The following is a 20255-nucleotide window of genomic DNA, read 5'->3' on the forward strand; positions in this document are numbered from 1 at the left end:
CTGATTACAGTATGCTGATGAACATTCTCACTGGATTTAACAGCCTCTCTTATAATATCTACAGTAATCATCACAAATTATAATGTCCTTTTTGCTGAAGACTTTTTAAATAATCTAAAGTTTAAATTGAACAAGTCTTTGATTATTGCAGTCTAAAGTTCAACAGGCACTTAATCAGAAAGGTGTAAGTATCGTATCATTGACATCTACTAAGCAATAGGATAATATATATCCAGGGAAATAAATACTTAAACTCTTTGGTCATTGATCCATGTCATTTAAAAAATTAACATCAGCCTATAAACCAGAAATTTTCCTAGAAGGTAGCAGCCTAACAAGAGGTGGTATTTTTAAACTCAGCATTTACAACATTCACGTAATCCATTTCTGAGGACTTTAAGATTCACACACTTAATATGCAGAACACTAAAATTCAAATTACGTAAATGTTCAAAAAACATATATTAAAACTATTACTTAATTAGGTCCTCATGATTCATAAATACACAAGAAAAAATGGCATAGCATTTCAAGTCCAGATTTCCAAGATATGTATGTCCTCAGACCTGGGCAGAAAGAACTGGTTCACGAGCTCCGTGATTGGTAAGGTGGTTTAAGCCTGCTCGCGCGCGCGCGCACACACACACACACACACACACACACACACACACACGTCACAACAAAATGCATATGAACATCTGTCACTTAGGATCCAGAGTATAGAGAGCTAGCATCATCCTAGTCCTAAATACCCGTCTGATCACTCACACAAGTCAGTCTTCAGGGAATGCCTTTCCACATCCCTTGCCCTCTGGACCTGAGGCAAAAGACAGCTGAGTTCTAATGCTACAATGGCTTGTGCTTTTCCACTGCCAATAGAAGACATGGACATTTATCTGCGGGTGAGAAAAAGAAATTTAATTAAAATCCATTTAGATTTTGAAATCCTTTTTATAAGGTATTCATAAAGTACCTCTCTTCTTCACAGATTTTAAATTTGGAAAATTCCTTCAATTTGTGCTATTCTGAAAGTTTCTACTGACCCTTGAGACCCAGAGAGTACACAGGTTTACCTTTTGTAGGTTTGCCCACATGAGTGACTATGGGGTTGTGAGGGACTCAGTTCACTTCAGTCCTTTAACTTCCCATAATACAACAGAAAAAAAGCGGTGGCAGAAGAAATCAATCCCAGCTTATCCGTTGTCAAATATCAGCAAACACAATGTCACAAAACCAATGTGAAGAAATGGAATATAGATTTTCTGCTGACATTTGTAAAGTGTTTGTGTCAAAGTATTTTTCTAATACAGAAAAGGTTAGAGCTTAACAAATTAAAGCACATGTTTCTTTTAAACTGTTATGTTGGTCATTTGGATTAATTTTAATAGCTTTTTTCTTATAAAAATATTTAACCCAATGTAATCAGATGCAATCCTTTAATTATTCACCATTCACACACAAATTTCTATATCATAAGCATATAGAAAATTTGTAAAAACCTATTTTTCAGATTATAGATTTATCTGTAATTAAAAATAGTCATGTTTTTGGGCTTCCCTGGTGGCGCACTGGTTGGGAGTCCACCTGCCGATGTAGGGGACACGGGTTCATGCCCCGGTCCGGGAAGATCCTACATGCCACGGAGCGGCTGGGCCCGTGAGCCATGGCTGCTGAGCCTGCGCGTCAGGAGCCTGCGCTCTACAACGGGAGAGGATAGTCATGTCTCAAAAATTTAGTTTCTGCCAACTATTTTTAGTTTCCCTTGCCTATTAAGAATGATTTACCTCATTTTCTCCTCACATGATATAGATAATTTATAATTAATATACATTTAAAATAAAAATTTGTAAATGTTTCATTTGCATAAGAACAGATTATATTATTTTAAAATATGCCTAACATATTTATATTAACATTTTATTTATATTCATCAATAATTATATCAAAATAGTTTGTCACATGTTTAATTCCACCAATATTTACTGAGGACTTGTAATCAATGACACTTCAGTTTCAAAGAGTACACTTAGTGCCTAGCATTAGGAACTAGAAATTCTTGGAGGTAAGTGGCTGATTACAGAGCTGGAGCAAGAACAGAGTACGGTGACCCTGAAATATCTTTTCTGCAGAAAGTAAGAAAATTCTCTAAGTATGGTCTGACAGGTGAAAAGAGGATAGGAACCTAGTAAAACTGGGAAACTTTGGTCATAAGAAGTAATGAGTGAAGGATTATAAATCACTAAATAAAAAAAGGAATTTAGGAGACTGTATTAACCAAAAAAAAAAGGAAGAAAGAGACAAAGAACATAAAGAAACAAAGATTCTACATTGTTAGTAGAATGCCAGCTAATAAAATAGAGAAATGATTGAATTAGAAAATCAACGTCAGACAACCATCATGGTAATAATTGATTTATGCAAGACTCAAAATAAATTCTAAAATTATTTGGTGTATATTTTGTGAGAAATAAGATATTCACATAAACTCAAAGTATTACCCACAAAAAATATTTAAAATTAACTTTAAATGGTTTTAAATATAGGTCCAGTGAGACTTGTGCCTGAAATTTTGATCCATTTTCAAAAACAAGATCAACTCTAAGCTAGTGAATGGAGTCCTGGTGTTTGTTTCATAGAGGATGTAGACAATTTCTTTAGCTTCTTTGCATCTTTCTTTCCTCATCTGTAAGATGAAATAATAATAGCTCCTATCTTTTACAGATTTTGTAAGTATTAAAGAATTTATATCTTTAAAAATGTAGAAGAGTTCAGAGAAATCACTCAATATGTGTTCATTATTATAATCATTATTGTTATTATTAATACTGAAGTAAATATTTAAAAAATATGGATACACACAGAATTCCTGGATCAAAATTTCCTAGTTCTTGAAAAATGTCCACTCTTAAAAAATTTCATAGGTAATTCTGATATTCACAATTTTTTGAAAAAGCATTTCATTTGCAATACCTCAAATTGTATTTAAGTATTTCCTTCATGTGTAATCACTAGACTTGATACTTTCTTTAGTATTCTAAGACTCTTCATGTTAAGGAAGTTTCCTTTCATTCTACAATTAACATGAACTTTTACACAGAAGAAATTGTATTTGTTTTTATCAAATGACACTTACGATGTCAAAATTATATGTGATTTTCTCCTTTGCATAAATGTATGCACTAATAATTTTTTTAAGTTTTGATGGCCCTTGCTGACCTAAAATAGCTTCAACCTGATTTTGTGTTCAAATGTTAATATATAATTTTATGTGACTTTTTATTACTTATTCTGTCATTTCTCTTGATTCCCTTGAGTTTATAAAGTTGTTTTCAACCCCTTTTTTGAGAACAATTAGATCAACAGTGTTAGTTTAAAAAAATGGTTTATATGATTAAATATATTTTGAAAATTCTAGGCTAAATGAATTTTAAAAACTCTCCTTGCGGGCTTCCTTGGTGGCGCAGTGGTTGAGGATCCACCTGCCGATGCAGGGGTCACGAGTTCATGCCCCGGTTCAGGAAGATCCTACATACCGCGGAGCAGCTGGGCCCGGGAGCCATGGCCGCTGAGCCTGCGCATACGGCGCCTGTGCTCCGCAACGGGAAAGGCCACAACAGTAAGAGGCCCGCGTACTGCAAAAAACCAAAACAAAAAAAACACTCCCCTTGCTATTGAAATTTCCAGAATTAATTCATTAATCTGGATTAAAAATATTCAATGGATAGTTATTTTATAGAATGCTTCTAAAATTTATTTTATATAGAGCAATGTAATACCTTCACTCTCTAGAATTCTTGTACTTTTTAAAAGTTTAATATGTCTGGGGTCATTTAATTTGGTTTTGACAAAGAAAAGAGGCAAACACTAGTGAAATCATCATCTTAGAATCGGATTAGATTTTTGAAAATGAACTAGAACATTGGCAGATATATAGTATTATATATAAATAGTTACACAGATATATAGATATATAAGTATATAGTATAATACTTCAGTACTTAAGAATTGTTGCTTAACTGCAATCACCTCTCCCAACACCATTGTTTGATAGATTTTAGATTTATTGGTGTTCCTGAATTAAAACAATCTACAAAATATGGCAAATGAAAAATCTGATCTTTTAAAAGCATAATTAATGTAAACATTCCCAGTTACTAGATTTTCTAATTCTTATTAACCATTAAAAATTAGCCTTTTCATTGTTGTTCAGGAAGTTTTCATAAGTATATGTAATAAAATTCCATATATATCATATATATATATATTTTGCTTTTGATCAATGAACTATACGAGTAATTCACAATTTCAAAAGTAAAAGTTTACATTCCATTTCACAGTAAGCTAAGAAAAATGCATTTACTTCTATAGCTTTCTGTAAGGTTTGCCATACATGTTCTCATATAATAACAAACAACCTAAATATTTTAGAATTTGCCTGGTTAGTACTGAAAAGTCAATAGTGACTATATATATATATATCAGCTTTTAGAAGTCAGTAACTAAAGGTGATGAAATAATCCAGATTTAATTTGCATTTAATATAAAAAGATTGGATATTATCTAGTATTCAGATATATTGTGTCAAAAATGCTGTCACAGCTCATGTGTACATGGAACATTAGTCATTCATTTTGTTAATCTAACATAATATGGAGTATAATTTATCAGGACATCAAAATAATAGCTTTTACTACATTTCCTCACTTCTATAAGGACGTGCACAATACACTCTGCAGCTACACATGCACCCTATTAGGGCTAATTGAAAATAGACGGTACAATTAACCTGCTTCTTAGTAAAAAGCATTAGCACTTAATGTGAAAATCTAATCACAATAAAAAGAGGTTCACATTGGAAGAAAATGTAGTGAATAATTCAAAATCATCTGATTTTCTCATGCAAAGTAAATTAAAGAAAGAAAAAGTTAATATAACAACACGCAAAGCAGCAATTATATCATTTGCATTTCTAATCTTTGCTTTCTTTCTCAGATGTATTCCATTTCGGAAGATTCTATAGATGATTTAACACAATGACTCAGTATTTAGGTGCAACACAGCAGAACTGAGCAGGTGGTCATGGAACAAAAAAGCAGTAAAGGTAATCCATTATAATACAAAGTATGAAAATTATCGTGCAAAATCTTATGTAGGGAAAACTGCCTGGATTATTTTAACAAATTCCATTAAACACAGATTCTTTTGATGATATGCTATAATTAAAACTCAATAAGCTCTTAAAAGATAATATATTATTCAGTTTTTCTTTTTTATTTTAATTTTGTGTTGAAGTATAGTTGGTTTATGATTATACTAATTTCAGGTGTACAGCATAGTGATTGATTATATTCCATTAAAAGTTATTATAAAATAATGGCTATAATTCCCTGTGCTGTATGATATATCCTTGTCGCTTACCTGTTTTATATATAGTAGTTTGTATCTCTTAATCCCATACCCCTATCTTGCCTGTCTGTATGGTCAGGCCACTCAAGATGGCTGTTCTCTTGCTCTTTCTACGTCCCCTTCTAGGCCAGTCTCTTCTTCACCTATAACCTATTCACATGAATATGTTTCCCCCCTGCCTAGCTAGTGATTGTTCTAATCCTTAGGCCAGAACAGCTCCATCTGCTATTTTTTTAACTTAATTAATTAATTAATTTTGGCTGCATTGGGCTTTCGTTGCTGCGTGGGCTTTCTTTAGGCGTGGTGAGTGGGAGCTACTCTTCGTTGAGGTGTGCGGGCTTCTCATTGCCGTGGCTTCTCTTGTTGTGGAGCTCGGGCACTAAGCGTGTGGGCTCAGTAGTTGTGGTGCACTGGGCTTTGTTGCTCCGCGGCATGTGGGATCTTCCTGGACCAGGGCTCGAACTCGTGGCACCTGCATTGGGAGGCAGATTCTTAACCACTGCACCACCAGGGAAATCCCCCACCCCCCACCCCCCGCCCCCGCCCCCGCCCGCTCCCTACTTGTTATTTTATTAAAGGGAAACCTTTGCCCTTGTGAAGCTCCCTAACCTGAGTGGCTGTGAGGGACAGGCCCCACCTTCTGGTTTCCCTGGTAACTGATGAGCCAACCAGTCGTCAATTCCCCTTATAAATGGTAGACTGCCCCTCCTCCTTCCCTGAGTATCAAAGATGGCTGCTGTAGCCGGCCAGCACTCCTGCCAGCACTCCTGCCCGCCCGTCCGCCCTACACACAAGATGTGGTGTCACTCCAGGATCTTTTGCTTCAGACAGGTAAGATTTCCCTATCCAATAAGCCACTAGGGTCCCTGTCACTGACTCTGGGCAATTTCCTTGGTCTCGCGGCTGGACAGCTGAAAGGCTTGCAGGCCTGCAGGGTGCAGCCCAACAACTGGTGAGCTATCTAGGAGGCTGAGGAAATTCCCGTGAGTGCCCGAGACATCGGGAAATAAAGTTTTGAGGGGTAATCTTGAGGTGGTCATCCACTAGCATGTGAGGCCCTCTGACAGCTGATCACCATGAAATGTATTTCTTTTCCATCATATTGATGATATCCCCAGAGGCTCTTTCCAGGTTAAAAGTAGCAGCCCTGTGCTTGTGGCTCATTTGACTGCATGGGGGGCTGGATGCGGAATACAGACAAAATGCAAGGGCCTGGATTACTTATCAGATACTTGGATGTCACCGGTTGGGGTAAGGCAAGCATACCCCTGACCCACCACCACTAAATAGTTACAGACACAGGCTTCAGGGATATTAACTTAGGCACAGGCTTGTGAACTGGACTTGGCCAGTTACCCCAAAGGGTTTGGTTTGGGTCCTGTGGCAATAGCAAAATAAGAGTTCCCTCGGGCTTCTGGATACGGTGTGGTGGAACAACAGCTCTGTTCAATCGACAGCATGTTACAACAGGTGCAAGACATTACAGAACGCCTACCTAAGGCGTCCAGCAATGCAAAACCCCACCCACTTTGCCCACCATGAAGTTCAGGAATGGGCTGATAAAAGTGACATACCCTGGCGTTTCCACCTGCCCTGCAACCCCACTGCTGCCAGGATCATTGGAAGGATGACGGGGCTACTTAAACAACAATTGAGGCGAGGGAAACCTGCTCTCTCCACAGGTGGAAACATCCCAGGAGCAATCATCCCCGTGCCTGTGCCACGTTAATCCAGAAGCGACTAGTCAGCGCAACCTGAGTTCAGCTGTTTTTGCCCTCGCTGCAGCATCTACCTACAGGGGCACACACAAAATGGCCCTAGGGCTGGCAGGTAAGGCCACGGTGGTTTGGGTTTATTGCTGCACGTGGAGAACAGGATAAGAAAGGGTCTTAGATTTCACCTGTGTTCTACCCCGTCCCAGGTAAGACTGCTAAGTAATTAATCCAGGCCCCCTACTGGAGAAAGGCACCATTATATTAACCCTGTGGTCTCTTAAACTGATTCTCCAGGATTCTGCCCCAGCTATGGGGACTGAAGGTGGACAGGCAGTATGGTAATATGGGCCAGGACAAAACCATAGGCAGGGGTGGTATTATCTCAGAATGCTATCACTGCTTGTGTTTTGCTTAACGGTCTTGATCTTTCTGTATTGTGCCTGTTACACATCTCACATTTGATCCCTAGTCTGAGTGACTGGGTGACAAAGGTGGCCTCGCTGCTAAACGAGTTTAATTGCTTGGTCTACAGTGAGATGCGCTTGTCGTCTTCCTCTGGACTTCCGTGAAAAATTGACCCGATAAGCACCTGACTCTGAAATTTGCCCCCCTCTTGGACTCTATATTGCATTTGTTTTGTATTTATATTGTATTTGGTTGCAGTACACCTCTACATACCTGACCCAGGGATAGTGCAGAAGAGGGACAGACCAAGATGGTAAGGGTCCTGCAGGGTAATTGGGGGTGAAGTGTATGGTCAGGCCGCTCAAGATGGCTGTTTCCTTGCTCTTTGTACGTCCCTGCTCAACCAGTCCCTGCTTCACCTACTTCCCACTCACATGAACGTGCTTGCCCAGCTAGTGATTGTTCTAATCCTTAGGCCAGAATGGCTCTACCTGCTAGTTTATTAAAGGGAAACCTCTGCCCTCGGGAAGCTCCTTAACCTGAGGGGCTGTGAGGGACATGCCCCACCTTCTGGTTTCCCTGGTAACTGATGAGCCAGCCTGACGTCAGTTCCCCATAAATGGTAGCCGCTGCCTCCCCCTCTGAGTAGCGAAGGTGTTTGCCATGGTGGGCATGCCAGCCAGCCAGCCAGCCAGCCAAAGTGAGGTGTTGCCCCAGGACTTTCTGCTTCAAATGTGTAAGATCCTCTATCCAATCAACTGTTGATGTTCTGTCACTGTCTCTGGACTCTTTGTTTTCAAGGCTGAGCAACTCCAAGGCTTGCAGGCCTGTAGGGTGCAGCCCAGCACCCTCCCTCCTTCACTCTCCTCACTGGTAACCACTAGTTTGTTTTCTATACCTGTGAGTCAGTTTCTGTTTTGCTATAGACATTCATTTATTTTTTTAGATTCCACATGTAAGTGATATCATACAGTATTTGTCTCTCTGTCTTATTTCACTAAGCATAATATTCTCTAGGTCCATTCGTGTTGCTGCAAATGGCTGAATTTCATTCTTTTTTTATGGCTGAGTAATAATGAACTGTGGATATATAGATATATCTTAATCCACCTGTCTGTCGATGAGCACTTGGGTTTTTTCCATGTACTGACTATTGTTAAATAGTGCTGCTATGAACATTGGGGTGCATGTATCTTTACAAATTAGTGTTCTCATTTTTTCTGGATATACACCCAGGAGTGACGTTGGTGGATCATACAATAATTCTTTTAGTTTTGAGGAACCTCCACACTGTTTTCCATAGTGGCTGAACCAGTTGACATTCCCACCAGCAATGTACAAGTATTCCCTTTTTCTCCACATTCTCGCCAACATTTATTTGTTGACTTTTTGATAGCCATTCTGACAGGTGTGAGGTGATAACCTCATTGTAGTTTTGATTTGCATTTCCCTGATTAGTGATGTTGTGGTGAGAATCTTTATGTGCCTGTTGGCTATCTGTATGTCACCTTTGGAAAAGTCTGTTTAGGTCTTCTGCCCTTTTATTGATTGGATGGTTTGCTTTTCGGTTACTGAGTTGTAAGAGCTGTTAAACATTTTGGATATTAACCCCTTGTTATATCATTTGAAAATATTTTCTCCCATTCAGTAGGCTGTCTTTTCGTTGATGGTTTCCTTTGCTGTGCAAAAGCTTAAGTTTAATTAGGTCCCATTTGTTGTTTTGCTTTGCTTTCTCCTTAGGAGACAGCAGTATTTTTTGATCTACAGTTTATGTCAAAGAGTGTTCTGCCTATGTTCTCCTCTAGGAGTTTTATGGTTTCAGTTCTTACACTTGGGTCTCTAATTTATTATTGTATATGGTGTGAGGGAATTTCTGGTCTCATTGTCTTATATTTGGCTGTACAGTTTTCCCAGCACCACTTACTAAAGAGACTTTTATCCATTGTGTACTCTTGCCTCCTTTAGCAGTTTTTCATCCTTAAAAATAAGTCGTCTCTAGTGATCATTTCAAAATCTACAATTTTTAGTTGTCCTATAAGTTTTTATGTGTGTTTGGACTTTTAAAATGTCTTTTAACGTAAAAAAAACTGTTTAAAAAGAATTTAAAACAGGTTCTGAGTATACTTGCTACCCCTCTTCTCTTGTATACTTAGGGCAGACATCATTAATGAGTTTTCAAACTATTTCCTGCTAAATCTGGTCTTAGCTTTGGAGTCCTTCATAATGGTCTCAAGGCAACAACTGTCACTTCTTAGGGGTTGGTGTAATAAAAGGATCATTTGACAAGCCCAGTTTAAGGCTCTCTTTGCTTAGGACTGGAATAAATTAATATTAATCTCTTAATAAAATAATACATCAAACTAATTATACAAAACTCACTTCAAAAGAGGAGGCACGTAGATTATTTTAGGGGCATTAATTTGTGACATGAGAAAAATACTAAAAGCTTTTAGGGAATTTTTTCTTTAAGAATTGCAATTCCAAACGTTATTAGAATTCAAGCTGAATGTAAGTGTTATACTAGGATAATAGTAGCGTAAATTTCTGTTTTGGGAAAGAACATCCTAACTTCTGATGATATGAATAGGTTTTCCTCAGAAGACGTGATGAAATAGAAGTGAAGGCTGAGTTTGGACAGAGTACTCAACGTCTTTAAGGGAAGTGACAGTTTTGGCAGTCTATAACATGTCATGGAAACACAGTAAGTCCTAAAACAATTGGCTAAAATAAACTAAGCCATATGAGAATCAAAGGGAAAGCTCTTCAAAGTAGTAGAATGGTGACTTTTGCTCCTTCCTTGGTGGCAGGTGAAACTGTTTTGAATTTGACTAGAGATCCATGTAAACATACTGGCTGGAAGATAAGTAAAGATATTCTAGGTGTAGCTATATACTGATTATTTTCTAGGGAATAGTTTTAATAGAATATACCAATGTTGGGATTTTCTTGGTAAATAGACCTATAATTGTAGATAATGAATCTCAAATGTGCTGAAGAATACAGGCTTTTTAGCCATAACTAGTGAATTAGACCCTAAAAGCTAAGCTACTAGATTGAACTGAATTGCTTTCACTGTCATCACTCTGAATCCAAAACATCCTGGTAAGGAAAAGCAGGGGACTTAGGTGGCTGGGTCTGATAGATTTGGGGCCTCTTGGACACGGAGTTGAACACTGAGTGTACAAGTGAACACAGTATACAGCTGTTGCTTCTCTTTTGGAGTCTTTGCTAATCACTAAAGCTTGATGTCAGGTAAGATTTGCATTATGTGTGTATCTGAATTACCCTTCAGGCCTTTGAGTGTGCTCAGGATCACATCAAAGATTTATTGGATTCGCTCTAAAAAGGCAAAAATCACAAGAGTGGACTTTGCAAGTGTTAAAGATATTCAAAATAACATTTTACATTGAGGAACTTGACAACGTGCTGTATGCTTTAATACCTTAGGGATTTGCACTGAACACTGGTATCTTAGAATCTCAAGGAAGCATTTTGTGTTTAAGGAGGCATAATCATCCCCCCTCCTCTAAAACAGTGAAGCTCAGACTCATTTAACTGGAGGAAATTCATTGGCACAAATAATGGGAAATTTTTAAAGAAAGAAATCATATAAATACATTTGAAAATTGATAAAACTCAATATATATTCATGAAAACCTTAGTCAGTTATGGAAATCACTTAATGTGATAAAAGATCAAGAAAATACTATAATAAATCACAATGGTGAAATGTTAATCTTGCCTTCCAAAAACAAATGGATGCCCACTATGATGAATTTTATTATAATATTAGAGGTCCTAGCCTAAGCGTTAATGTAATGGAAGTAATAGAAACTATAATTACTGGAGGGGAATAAATAAAGCACTGTTATCCACCAATTGCATGATTACATATGTACAAAACTTTTTAAATTGCACTAAAATATTAGAAATCAGAGGAAATTAGTAATTTCGCTGGGCACAAGGTCAGTATACAAATCAATTGTGGATAAATATATCAACGGCAAACAGAAAAACAATTTTTAAATGTTCCATTTGTAGTTAGGAACATGTTATGGGCTGAATTGAATTCCCCCACCAACAGACACACTTAGAACTCTGTGGGAAACAGAATTCTGAAGATGATTCCCACTGACTCACACCCATATACAATCTCCTTCCCTTGAGTGGGATCAGACTTGTGAATACATTAGTGATCATTCCCCTATTTATATCACAAAGGTGGAAAGACTTTGCAGATGTAAATAAGGTGACTTGGAATTAAATCCAGCTGACTTGGAATTAATCAAAGGGCATTATCCAGGATAGGCCTGACCTAATTAGATGAATTTTTAAAAAGAGGTCTTGATCCTTCTTTGAAGCCCTGAGATGCTCTTCTACTGACCTTGAAGTGTACAGCCATGTTACGAACAGCCTATGGACATAGACAGCTTCTAGGGGCTGCGGACCTCAGTCCTACAACTAAGAAACTGAATTCTGCCAGCAATCTTAATTTTGCTCGCAATCTTACCAGCTTGAAACACAACCTCAAGCACCCCATGAGAAGTCAGCCTGACCTACTATCTTGATTGAAGCCTTGGGAGATATGAGCAGAGGACCCAGCTTAGGTATTCCCAGACTCCTGATCCACAGAAACTGTGAGATAATGTTTTGCTTAAACCACTACATTTGTGTTAACTTTTTTATGCAGAAATAGAAAAAATAAATACAGTCGTAAGCAGGGAACTGAAGACTTTTTCTCTACATTAAGTGCTTAAAAAATCAAGTCATACTAACCTTGGAAAGTCCACAGTGAAACAGCTGCCTCATTGAACGTTTGACCCATGGTGATGCCCAGTCGCTGGCATCCCATCTATGAGCAGAAAGTATCCAAAAAGTTTGCCAGTGCCTCATTCCAGAATATAAATGGACAGGCCCTGAAAACTGTCATGCAAGCTAAGTCTTAAAGAAAAGAAATGCCCTTTAATTTGTGATAAACTGAGTTAAGTGATACTAGTGTTTGGGAAGATTAGCAATTGTTTAAAAAAAGCCTAACAATAATTAAATACATTGGAAAGCAAATTCCAGAGGAAAGTAAAATAACTTTGGTATACTATATAGGTAAACAAATTGACTAAACGTATTCCAGGGTGAGGGAAATGTAGTTATGGTATACTAATTGGCTCAGCTCTGAGCCATATCTATATTAATGTAATAGAACACTGAGTATTGATTTAATAAATAGCTTTAAAAGAAAATAGAGGCTGCAAGGGGAATGAAAGTATAAGGGAACCAGACACTGATTTACTCTAATAAAATTGGTTATATTTATGTCAAAACTGAAAAAATCAAGAGCTCTCAGAGTAAGCACACTATTTGGAGTAGCAAGATATGTACCAAAAATTTTTGAAATTTGGAAGAGGTTGATCCTGAGGACAAATACTAGAGCTGGGAAGGGATGGAATAGGGCATTACTGTTATTATTAACATCCTTCCAACACTATTTAGCTTTTCAGTACTTGTGATTGGTCTGTTCCTATTTTCTATTTCTTGCTGCTTCAGTCTTGGGAGATGGTACCTTTCTAAGAATTTGTCCCTTTCTTCTAGATTGTCCATTTTATTGGTATATAGTTGCTTATAGTAGTCTCTTATGATCCTTTCTATTTCTGTGGTGTCCTTTGTAACTTCTCCTTTTTCATTTCTAATTTTACTGACTTGAGCCCTCTCCCTTTGTTTTTCTTGATGAGTCTGGCTAAAGGTTTATCAGTTTTGTTTATCTTTTCAAAGAAGGAGCTTTTAGTTTCATTGATCCTTGCTATTACTTTCTTTGTCTATTTCACTTATTTCTGCTCTGCTCTTTAGGATTTCTTTCCTTCCAGTAACTTGGGTTTTGTTTGTTCTTTCTCTAATTGCCTTAGGTGTAAGGTTAGGTTGTTTATTTGAGGTTTTTCTTGTTTCCTGAGGAAAGATTGTATTGCTATAAACTTCCTTCTTACAACTGTTTTTGCTGCATCCCATAGGTTTTAGATCATTGCGCTTTCATTTGCATTTGTCTCTAGGTATTTTTTGATATCCTCTTTGATTTCTTCAGTGTAGTTTTTGAAAGTATGTGCAAACATCAATTTGGTGAAAATAAAAATTAGATTTACAGGGTCTAATAGTATAAGTGTGATCTCTTTTTTCTAAAGTAAATGTTTTTCTCAATGTTAATACTCACTGCAGCACACTAAGTTGTCCCTAAAAGCCTGAAAGAGTAATGTACCTCTCTAAGAATCTGAAGAGGAGGGAAGACTGAATTGCTAGGGGACCTTGGGTCTATTAGGCAGAAGGAAAGATTAGAAGTAAATAGTCTAAAAATTAGAAAGAGTTTGTGTGCTTTCTGTGAGACTATTAAAATTATATAGTGGACTGAACAGGTAACTATACCTGTTAGATATTAAAAATTCTGTTTGAGTCTTTTTTTTTTTTTTTTTTTTTTTTGCGGTACGCGGGCCTCTCACTGCTGTGGCCTCTCCCGTTGCGGAGCACAGGCTCCGGACGCGCAGGCTCAGCGGCCATGGCTCACGGGCCCAGCCGCTCCGCGGCATGTGGGATCTTCCCGGACCAGGGCACGAACCCGTGTCCCCTGCATCGGCAGGCGGACTCTCAACCACTGCGCCACCAGGGAAGCCCTGTTTGAGTCTTTATTGCAGAAATCTCTATTTCTAAAGAGATGCATTATGTCCAGCCATAAATAGCATTGGGATTTACCTGAGCCTTTGAATAGCCTGTAATTACTGTCTCTGCTGAAACTTGTGAAAAGTTATAAGGTAAAGACATTTGCAAACGGAACAAAATTAGAATGAAAAACAAAATCCAAGAAATTCATGGGCAGGGAAGATACATTATTGTTTTATATGGTAATCGACATTAAATGTTAAGTTTAAAATTTACAGGCAACCTTATTGTTAATCTACTTAAAGAAACTGGGAACTATATTTAAAATCAAAGTCATTTCAAAAGAAAAAGATACTTTTATTATTTGACAGTGATATATAGACAAGTCACACAGAATTATGGGACAAATCTGACCTTCTGTTTCTTTGAAATATCAGAAGACTGACCAACAGATTTTGAAATATTCTATTTTCTGAAAGAAAATTTCTTCTGTGTAAGACATGTCCTACATAGATGAGTTTTATTTCTTCTCTGTATTTAATTTGCTTAATCACTAGGTTAAAGCCACTTTGTCTTTGCTATTGAAAATACTCAGTCATTAAGCAAATAGAAATGTAAGCTGACTGATTTTGACAATAAGCTCTTAGAGCTATAAGCCTTCTTATATGGGATGAGTTAGGAACGGGAAAGGTAATAGCACTAGTCAAATAGGACAGGTATGCACCTCCCAACCCTGCTCTGCCTCTAAACCAGAGGTTACTAGGCAAAGACGTACTAGACAAGCCTAATGAATTAGGTTTCTAGATAACACATTTGGTTTCTTGGAAAAATACTCAAGATAATCAAGTCCTGCCAAAGTCTGATTCCTCTTCTCCATAAAACTGAACTTTAAAGAACGTAGATAAGAGTTATCTAAGAGTATATCTAATTTTATACTCTATTTGCTTGCATAAAATAATGAAGCCACTAACAAAAATACAATAATTAAATGAAATAAAAATATTAATTCAGCATTAATTAAAAGACTAGTTAACACATTAAGGAGAACACTGGATAATAGAGGCAGGTCACAGAAACTGCTATGGACTAAATATTTTTGTACCATCAAATGCACACACCCAAACCCCATTTCTCTACACACACAAAACCCACACCCCTGTTCCTCCTTCCACAAGCCCCCCTCAGTCACTCCACACAAAAAGAACTCCCCCGTCTCTCCCTCCACACACACACACCAGTCTCTCCACAGGCGCGTGCACACACACGGACTCATAACACTTCTCTCCCTCCACACACACACAAACACACACCCATCTTGCTCTCCACACAAAACAGCCCCATCTCTACACACATCTCCGTCTGCCCCTGCACACACACACACACACACACACACACACACGTCTTTCCCTTTACACTTCCCTGTCTCTCCCTCCACACCCACACAACACTCTTTGCACACACATACAAATCGGTTTCTCCCTCCACACCCTCCTCGTTCTCTTCCTACACATTCCTCCCCTCTCCCCTGCACACCCACCCCCCAGTCTTTTCTCACACAAACACATATACTCACACCCATCTCTCCCTCCACCCCACTGTTGCTCCATCCACACTCATACCCCCACCTCTATACACACACCCCCTCTCTGCATGTGTGCACACAAACACCCCAGTGTCTCCAACACACATACGGATACACAGACCCACCCCGCATCTCTTGTTCCAACACACACCCCCAGACTCCTCCCATCTCTCACTCCACACCCACACGCCAGTCTCTACACACACACACACACACACACACACACACCCATCTCTCCCTCCATGCACACACACACCTGTGTCTCCCTCATACTCTCCTTGTATGTCCATTCACACACAACAAGCCCATCTCTACACAGACCCCACACACAACACCATCTCTCTTTCCACAACCCCATCTCTCCAGTACACACACACAAATATACATGCCTATCTCTCCCTCCACACACACCACCGTCTCTACACACATACACCTGTCTCTCCCTCCATACCCCCTAGTCTCTACACACACACACACACACACACATACACACATACACATACATACACATACACACATCCCTCCTTCCACAACCTCCATTTGTCCCTCCATCACTCTCTGTACATGCTCCCCCTTTTCTCCTACCACACACACTCACATCTCTGCACACACACTCACACACACAAACCCATCTCTCCCTCCACACACCCACACCTGTCTCTCCTCCCACACTCACCCATGTCTCCCTATACACACACACACACACACAGAAAGCAGTCTCTCCCTTCACACAAACACCCCCATCCCACCCTGGTAACCTGCACACATCCAACTCTCCACACACACACACCAACACACACAACATTGTCTCTCCCTTCACACCTATACTTCCATCTCTCCATAAATACACAACGACCCCATCTGTACACACACACCCCCCACACAACCATGTCTCTCACTCCACACACACCCCAGTCTCTCCACAGGTGTAAACACAAACAGCCCAAGCCCAGTCTCTCCACAGACACACACACACACCCGTCTTTCAACACATACACCCATACCCCCATCTCTAGCTCCACACTCAAACCCCAGTCTGCTCACACACACACTATTCTCTCCCTCCACACACAACCCCGTCCATACACATGCACACACACACACACACATTCAGAGACACAGTGACACCCTGTCTTTCCCTCTATACACCCATCTTTCCCTCCACACACACACACACACACACACACACACACACACACCTCTCTCCCTCCACTCACTCACCCCTGTCTCTCTCTATACACAACAACCCCTTTTCTACACACATATACGCCCACAGAACCCTGTTTCTCCCTCCACACCCGAATCTCTCCTTTCACACACCTACACCCCCCATCTCTTTTTCCACACACTCCCTTGTCTCTCCCTCCACACACATGCACCCTTTTCTCACTCAGTACATACACACACACACACACAAAGAGCCAAACTGCATCTCACACACCCCACCCCTCTCCCCTTTTACACACCTGTCATCTCTCCACACACACACACCATCTCTCCCTCCACATTTAAACCCCAGTATCTACACACACACGAAAACCCGTCCTTCCACACACAAAAACACCCACACACCTGTCTCTGCCTCTGCACCCCTTGAATCTCCCTATACATACCCCCTGTTTCTCCCTCCACAAACACTCCATCTCTCCATCCACAACCCCAGACTCACTCTCCACACACACACCCGTGTCTCCCTCCACAACCCCCATCTCACCCTTAAAACCTACACACACCAAACTCTCCACACAAAACACATAGTTGTCCCTCCAAAAACACACCAAAACCCCACCTCTCCACACACACTAGCACACCCACACCCCTGTCCCTGCCTTCACACCCCCACCCTAGTCTACACACACACACACACACACACACACACACACACACACACACCCCATACACCCATCTCTCCCTTCACTCACTCACCCTGGTCTCTCCATACACAAGCCCTTCTCCACACACACCCCACACAACCCTGAATTCCCTCCACACCCCCAATCTCTCCTTACACACACCCATGCAGACACACACACACAAACATCTCCACAAACATCCACACCCATCTATCCACAACACTCTCTTCCACACACACACCCCAACTCTCCCTACCCACCCTCACCCCCATCACTCCACACTCTCTCACATACAAAACAGTGTCTCCATCCACACACACAGCTGTCTCTCCCACCACACAAACATCCCCAGCTCTCCCTGCACACACACACTGTCACTCCAGACACACACAAACCTGTCTCCCCATCCGTACACACAGGCAAACACACACATCTCTCCTACACATACACCCCATATCTGCACACATACACAAAAACACAGACACAGTCGAGTTTCCACACACAAACACACAAACCATTCTCTCCACACAAACAGACCCACAGTGCATCTCTCCCTTCACACACACACACACACACACACACTTCCCATATCTCGGTCCACACACTCAACCGATCTCTCCCTCCCCACCCATATGTCAGGCTGTACACACACACACACACACACGTCTGTCCTTCCACAATCCCTGTTTCTCCCTCCATCCTGCCCAGTCTCTCTCTCTCTATGCTCTCCCTGTTGTTCCTTACACACACACTCCCATCTCTACACACAAACCCATATCTCCCTACACACACACACACATACACCCATCTCTCCCTACTCCTTTCTCTCCCTCCACACCCACAACCCAGTCTCTACACAACCATATACACACACACTCCCATTTCCCCACAATCACACACACCCACACCTGTGTCTCCCTCCACAACCCCTGTCTCTCCCTAAATACACACACCTGTTTCACCTTCCACAGACGCACAAACGTCTATCCCTCCACACACCTCCTGTCTCTCCACAAACATGCACAACCTAGTCTCTCCACACACACACACAAACACTTCTCTAGTTCCACACACACATCCACTACTCTCCCTCCAAACCCTCTTCTCTCCCTCAACTCCCACATACACCCATTTCTACACACACACATACACATACACACACAACCATTGCCTGAAACATAGAGACACCCCAGTCTCTCAAAACACACACATACACTTCAATGTTTCCACATGCACACACACCCCCGTCTATCCCTCCACACCCCTCTGGTCTCTCCAAACACACTCACCTTCCACACTCTCTCCCTCTACTCACACACCTTCTCTACACACATACACCCGTCTCTACCTCCACACCCACCAAAACACCCCAGTCTCCACAAACACAATCCCCAGCCTCTCCAACACACATACACACACACTAAGACCCACAACGTGTCTCTCCCTCCACACACACACACAGCCCAGTCTCTACACGCACATGCACGTCTCTCCTTTCAGGACCCCCATTTCTCCCCCCATTCCTGCCCAGTCTACATGCTCCTCCTTTTCTCCCTCGACACCTCCCCTGTTGCTCCCTCCACACTCTGATCATTTCCTCCACACAGCGACCCCATCTCTACACACATACCCCCACTCACCCTTCTCTCCTCCAAACCCTTTCATTTCTCCCTCTGTACACATACACACACATTCTCGCTACACACACACAACACATCCATCTCTCCCTCACCCACACCCTCATCTCTACCTCCACACGCACAACCTTGTCTCTACACACCCTTACACACATACACAGACACATACCCATCTCCCCACAATCACAAACACCCACATCCCTGTCTCTCCCTCCACACCCCCATCCTCTCCCTACACACACAGAGACACAAACGTCTCTCCCTCCACACACCTCCCTTGTCTCCACACACATGCACAGACTAGTCTCTACACACACACACACACACACACACACCACAGACTCAACAAACACACAACCAATCTCTCCATATACATGCACACACACCCCCACAGACACAAACAACATTTCTCCCTCCACACATATACAAACCCACACACAGCTATCATTCCGTTTGCCCACCTGATGTCTCTACACACACACACACACACACACACACACACACACCTCTCCCTCCACAGTTACATGCCCATCTTGCCCCACACACTCACACACCTGTCTCCCTCCACATACATACCCCAGGCTCTACACACACACATACACACTCACCCACCCATCACTCCACACATAAAAACATCGTATCTCTCTCTCCCTTCACCCCCCCCGAACCTCCATCCTCATCCTCCCATCTCTGCTTTCTCACTCAAACCCCAGTCTCTCCACACGTACACACACACACACACACAGACACACACACACACACACACCCCCCTTTGGTCTCTGCTCACAGCAACCCACACTGTATCTCTCCCTCCACACACATCACTACACATGCCCCCATCTCTTGCTACACACACACCTGTGTCTTCCTCCAGTCTCCCCATCTCTCAGTACACACCCTAGTCGCTCCACACATACGCACACACACACACACACACACACACACCCCTCTGGTGTCTCCTTACAGCAACCCACATTGTAGATCTCCGCCCACACACATCAGGACACATCTCCCCTTCTCT

General features: G+C 41.0%; 1 long non-coding RNA gene across 1 annotated transcript in view; it reads left to right on the top strand.

The window, feature by feature from the left end:
• The first annotated feature begins 6146 nt into the window (after positions 1-6146).
• Positions 6147-20255, top strand: part of LOC307195378 — a 49530-nt gene continuing 35421 nt past the window's right edge. Inside the window, exons 1-2 of the long non-coding RNA XR_013830823.1 lie at positions 6147-6237; positions 7089-7236. This is a non-coding gene — a long non-coding RNA (uncharacterized lncRNA). The remainder of the gene's footprint in view (positions 6238-7088; positions 7237-20255) is intronic.

This window comes from Stenella coeruleoalba (genome assembly GCF_951394435.1).
Source record: "Stenella coeruleoalba genome assembly, chromosome: 12".
NCBI lineage: Eukaryota > Metazoa > Chordata > Mammalia > Artiodactyla > Delphinidae > Stenella > Stenella coeruleoalba.